The sequence below is a fragment of the Physcomitrium patens genome, chromosome 8 (assembly GCF_059467195.1).
Source record: "Physcomitrium patens ecotype Gransden chromosome 8, ASM5946719v1, whole genome shotgun sequence".
Classification (NCBI taxonomy): Eukaryota; Viridiplantae; Streptophyta; class Bryopsida; order Funariales; family Funariaceae; genus Physcomitrium; species Physcomitrium patens.
This window is the reverse complement of record NC_143417.1, coordinates 13,868,390-13,875,369: the sequence shown is the minus strand read 5'-3', so window position 1 is coordinate 13,875,369 and position 6,980 is coordinate 13,868,390.

The following is a 6,980-nucleotide window of genomic DNA, read 5'->3' as shown; positions in this document are numbered from 1 at the left end:
TTATATTCCCTCCATCCAAAGTTAATTCGTGGCTACTTTTATTATTGGAACGTGACAATGAATAACAATGTTAAAACAATTTTTATATTTTTCATACTAGATTTTCAAAATTATGTATGTATGTATGTATATATGTATATATATATATATATATATATTCATTCAGCTCCTCTTAAAATTTTAGCTGCTGATTTTTAATCTTTTAAAAAAAATTGGCCATCACACTCTACGACTATATATTGAACTTTGATTAAATTAAATACCAAAAAAGAATTAGAAAAATATTATCCTATTACTTTCTAAATTATGCCAAATATAGTAAAACATACATGTAAGCTCATATTTTAACAAATGGACTTGAAACCTATTATAAAGAATTTACAAAAAATAATCGTTAGTATTTTGACTCATTTAGTTTACAAGAGAAATAAACTTATAGGCATAAATGTAAATCATTATCATTAATTAATTATTGGTAAAATTTACTTAAATTTATATGTAATATTTTTTTAGTCCATATTTTAAATTATCTTTTGCTATTTATATAAAAAATTCAAAGCAACCATAACATAAATAATAATAATTTGTTGAAGTCAAATTTGTCTCTTACTATGTAGCTCTACAAAATAAATTTCATCTTACTATGTAGCTCTACAAAATGAATTTCATCTTGTAGCAATATATTTTATAATAATTATAAATTTAGATGTAAGTATATTTGTGTATATATATATATATATATATTTATAGTAAGTATTTTTTATTTTTATTTTGCACTTATATTGCAATGTACACCACAATCAGTGGCAATTTTATATGTGGTGGTTGAATAGGTAATACTAAATGATTTGAATTGGGATATTAAAGTGCCTTATCAAATTATGCTTTCAAATGCATTGTATTACACGTCAATGATTGGCATTCATAATATTTAATTCTTTATTATGTAAAAATATAAAAATAATTAAAGTGTATTAGTAGCTGTTCTTATCTTTAGAATTAGCACCCTTATTCAATATTGTTCCCAACATAAGAACTCTATTCCCTACTGATCTCAAGGTTTTCCATCATAATATTTAATTTGTATGTTTTTTTTTTTTTTTTTTTTTTTTTTGATCAATGAATATATAGTTTCTTCCAATCAGTAGACACAATGTTTTTGTACACACAATGTTTTATACAACATCTTTGTGTATCCAACTTTTTTTATGGTATCAGAGCATTGATTGTAAGTAGTTATAAGATCCTTCTATGTGATAAAATATGTAAAACTTAGAGTTCGACTCCAAAGTTACAATTTGCAATATATGACAAAATAAAGAGAGTAATCAAACTTCCTCCCCTCTACCACATCTTGTTTTCAATACAATGGTTTCTAGCTTACTATAAGATATATACATACTTCTAGAGTTGTATTACCTCACCAGCATAGAAAATTACAAAATGTAGGTCTTTTGTCTCAAAAATTTGCTTAAATACAATGTTTTGTACAAGTGGTATACTATCCCATTCTTTCCACCACTTTCAATAGGTGAAGAAAAAAGATGAGTGCAAGCCTCACGTATCCTCAACAACAATGACAAGTACACTACTCTTTGAATAATGAAATGGTTCTTGACCTACATGAATGTTAGAGTCATCTCAAGTCAAGATATAAATCCAACAACAATCTCCGTAAAATTCATTTAATTGAAAAATTCTTTAAAATCAAAAATAAATAAATAAATAAATAAATTACGTCTACAGATGAAAAGTTGATAGAAATAAAGGTGATAGCCAACATCCTTGAGGATATTGGAGTTTCCTTCCTCAAACTAGTTGTGGTGTAATACACAATTTTCAATCTTTCCTCAAATAACAACATCACCAAACAAATGTTTTTAAATGACAATAAATTATTGACCTATTCTGAATTCAAAATGCTCCTTTTTTAGAAAGACCTATCAAAACATATTGAAAAGCCTATTAAAAAGATACAAAAGTTCTTATCTTCTATCAAAATATTCTTAGGCACCCTTACAATTGATCTATGCCTCTCCAATCTACTAAATGTCACCTTAATTTTAATCATAGTTGAAGCTGTTTTTATCAATGCATAAATCCATCTTTAAAAAGATAATTTTCTCATCACATTTAATCCAACAAAGACTTCACCCTTCTTGATCATCGATCTTGTGGCCCTTGCTTTCAGGACTCTAGGCATCTTTTGAATTGATCTTTTGATTCATAACATGATGATCTTAAAATTGACATTTGCAATATAATCGAATAGCTTTGCTCTCTACAATCCAAGGTTTTTCTTTCCTTCATCCTAACATTGGCTCTCAAATAACCTTAGTTGATATGTACAATTATAGTATCATTGATATCAACAATGTAATAATCTACCTTTTCAATAACTTAATATAAAAAAATGATCATATTTTGCATGCATGGTGTCATATTTTGTGAAATTTGTTTGAGAATGTACAAGGCACTTGATTGTGGAAAGTAAAATGGAACTTACAACAAGAAGATCTCAACAACACTAATAGAAATCTAAACAAATTCTAATTAAATTATAATAATATTAATCAATTTTTAATTAAATTCCAAAAGAAGTTTTAAAGAATTTATAAAAAAAAACATTGAAACATCATAAATTAATCTTAATGGAATATATATAATAAATAAATCTTAAAAAATCTTAAAAATAAAAATTCTAATTGAATCCTAACCAAACTTAATAGAACCCTTAATAAATTCTAAATAAATCATAACTAAGTCTTAATAAAATCTTAACTAAATTCTAATTAAATCCTAATAGATCTTAATAAAATCCTAAATTCTAATCTTAGACTAAATCTTAATAAAATTCTAATAAAATCCTTACCAAATCTTAATCAAATCCTAATAAAATCCTAGTCAAATCTTAGACTAAGTCCTAATGAAATCCTAACCAAACCCTAATCAAATTCTAATCAAATCCTAGACAAAATCTTAATCAAATTCTAGACCAAACATTGATAAAATTTTAGATATAATTTTAATCAAATTCTAAAGAAATCCTGATGAAATCCTAAATCATAATCAAATCTTAGATCAAATCTTAATTAAATCCTAATCAAATTTTAATTCTAACTAAATTCTAACTAAATTTTAGACCAAATCCTAACCAAATCTTAAATCAAATCCTAATAAATCCTAATGAATCCTAATCAAGCTCTAAAAAAAATCTTAAATCATACAACAAATTGAAATATCAATAACTAATGATCAAAACATTGATTTTGATTCAAAATTTTTAAATTTCTCATTAACTAAGTTGGAAATAAGTACAAAATATTTTAACAAGATCAAACATATCAAAGAAAAGATAACCTCTAAAATCTACTTGAATATTTTTCGACTTCCTTTTCTAATTTTGATGCCAATATTTTAGAGCCAAAAACTCTTAATTTAATTATTTAATAAGTCTCAAACTTTTTACAATTTTAGGAAGTTAAGTTTATTACTTGTATGAAAAATTTGACTTCAATCTAAATAACAGATTGATGAATATCTTAGAAATCCTAACTAGTCTTCTGAATTCTAATTTCTAAGACCTCAATAAGTTTGAGCTTTAATAAGCTTTGAATGACCTATTATATCAATCTTAAAGTTGCAATACATATTATATATAATAATAATTATTTAATCACAATTGTACCTTGGGATTTGATTTTGACTTTGGTTCACAACTAATCCTCCTTGAATATCAATTCTTTATATTTTGAGAAATTTTTTTATTAAAAATTATTCTTAATCTTTTCTTAAATATGTCTATATCAATTATTTATTTTATTTACTTTGATTTGACTTATTTATACCTCCACAAAATAAATAGAAGTCTTTTCTATAAAAAAATAATATTAAAATTAAAGTTTTTACTATCTTTTTATTATTTATTCTTATTTTTTTATTACATCTTTTTATTAGGCTATTCTATTATATATATATATATATATATATATATATTTATCTAATGATAATATTATTATAAAATATTAAACATTAAAAATAATCTTCTTTTCATTAGATTTTTAATATAAAAAGATCTTATTCTTTACTTTATACAACATTCATGCTTCATCAAAAATTCTCATAGTGTCATCATTGTTTGGACCAACTGTCAAATCTCCAATGGACTCTACTACCTTCATAGTACTATCTTTCTTAGTTGTTTCAAAGTTAAGTCTTACTCACTATATCCAACATCAACACTTCCTACCACCTCCACATTTGTCTTCTAGCATTATAGATTCAATCTTATCCATCCACAAAGTCTCTGCTGCATGATATAATATCATTCTATAGATGACATCTTTGCTATCTCTATTAGTAATAATGCTTATGTCATTTGTTTCCAAGAAAAATAATTCCTCATAATGGTTTCAAAATTACAATCGAGAGTAACCCATTGTATCCTTGAACTAATTCAATTTAATGTCACTAGATCCTTTTGCATCTCCTTTTTTGGCAGGCATGCTACTTCATTACCTTTATCAATAATTATCCACAGATGATATTTGTTTATTTCATAGAAAAAATGAAAAAAATAAAATAAAATAAAAAAATGAGGTTTTTTTTTTTTTTTTTATCAATTATATATGTTTCTTGTCATTTTTGAGTTATAATGTAGCACCAAGCTTTATTCTCTTTGCATTGATAATAGGAAGAATGTACATCCATTGTCTTTTATAATTATTGTACTAAATATGGCATCCATTGGAAATTCATCAATTATGTACCTTCCAATATAATAGTATAGTTAAATACCATTATTGCACTCTGCAAGACATAATTAAATGATTCTTCCTCAAATGCAATCTGCCAAGCTTTCTATAGGCCAAGACAATCCTAATTGCTTATTTCTTGCTTAATTGGTATACTACAAATGTTCACCCACATGTAACACGTCAGCATCCAAGAATTACAAGAATTTAATTTCTTCCTCTTTTGAATATCAAAGGCCAATAGATAGATGTTGTAAAAGATATCAAAAGATATCAAGGGCTACCTACAAGTGAGCTTGTTGGAAGAGGTCCATGAATCAATTAAGAATAGAGACTAGAAATCTAATGTCTAGCAAATTTTAAGCATATAATCTAATTCACTGACAAGGCACTAAAATCGCCTTAAATCAACTCATGATGAGTAAGTATCTTTGTACGATTTGACAAGGTTAAACAATAGTATATGAAGAGAAGCAAAATTCACACAATGTTTTGTAAGAAACTTGTGTACATAGCTTGTTTGGTCAAGCACAACATTATAAGAGGTTTGTTTGAATTGGACATCAAAGAAACACTATAGTTGATCAAGGTCATACATTTTATATAATTGTTGGAGTTGTGTTTTTAGATCAAAGATGCTATAAAGGTTAGAACCTATGATATAGAGCTCATTGATGTATAATATTAGAAGAATAAGTGATGTCGTATGACATTAGAAGTAGACATAAGAATTAGCATTAGTTTCGCAAAGGTCCCAATATTGTAAGTTGGCATTAATTTGGTTGTACTAGGTTTAGAAATTCTAACAAAGACCATACAGTGAGCAGTTTAGGCAGCAAGAAAAGTGCTTTATGCCAAGGTAAATATATCTTTGTGGCTAGTCCATAAAGAATGTTTTTTTAGTCAATCATTAAAGAATGCTATAGAAATCTTTATATGGTAAATAAGCCAACCATGATGAATAATAAGGGCACTAATAGTCCATATAGATTGCAATTCCAAAAATTTAATTTTTTGAAAAATATAAAAAAAAAATCAATTTCAGAACCCTTGACAAAATTAAAAACTTTTTTCAACTTACTAAATAGTTTATAATTAATTTTTAGATTCTAGATAATTATAGGCCACTTTCTTACTTCTAAAGCTCTTATATTGAGTACCTCAATAACCAATTACTTCACATCTGCATTTTATCCAAGTTGAAAAGACCTCAATGAATCTACCTATTCAAACATCATAGTAACGCTGTACTTGTGCCGACAAAGTTGCCTTCTACGACCTACCTATTGAAAAAGATGCGGCTAAAAATAGACAATTATCTCTATGATTGGACAAGGGCTGCATTAACTCTAAACTTTTTAGGTTCTACTCTTAAAAAATCATCCAATCCATCACTAAAACTAGTTCTATAATACATTGGTGCATGACCAAGAAAATCGACCAAAATAAGATTAAAATAACTTATACATGTCTTCATTCCAATCACTTGATTAGCTCTTGAAAAATGGATCAAACATCCAACAATGTAACCAACCTAGAGCAACAACTCGATAGTGATAAAGCTTAAAGTTAATGAACTTGATCCATCATCATTAGGCAAAAGAGGAGTTGCAAGCAAAAGGGAGTATTAGCAGTTGCTCTTACTCTTAGGATTAGCACCCTTCTTTGATATTGTTCCCAATGAGAACATTGTTTCTTACTGATCCCAAGAATTTCCATCACAGTACTTAGTTTATATGTTTCCTCTTCAATCAATGAACTTACAATTTCCTCCAGTTAGTGGACACAGTGTTCTTATATGTACAGTGCTTCGCACAACACCTCTGTGTACCCAACCTTCTTCAGAGCGTAGAGTGGGATCTGCAATTTCTTTTTTCTTTTTTCTTATCTTATTTGTTTGGTTCAAAAATGACTAAATCATCTCTCTATATATGTACACACATGCACACAAGGGATGACCTATCTCTATCCGCTCTAAAATCAAATATCAAAGTAGCTTTGTCACTAACTTAAGAACAAACGATTTTGGTTTGTTATACCAAATTAATGTCAATGGCATCAAATCCCAATCCTCATATGCAACTTAAGACTGCCACCTAAGCAAACTGGGTACAAGTGTCACCCCTAAAGCATGACCCACCAAGCCATTTTAACCAATGCAATAAACAATTCCAGGTTATACCAATAACCTCTAGAAATGCCTTAATTAGTAGACCGATCACAAAA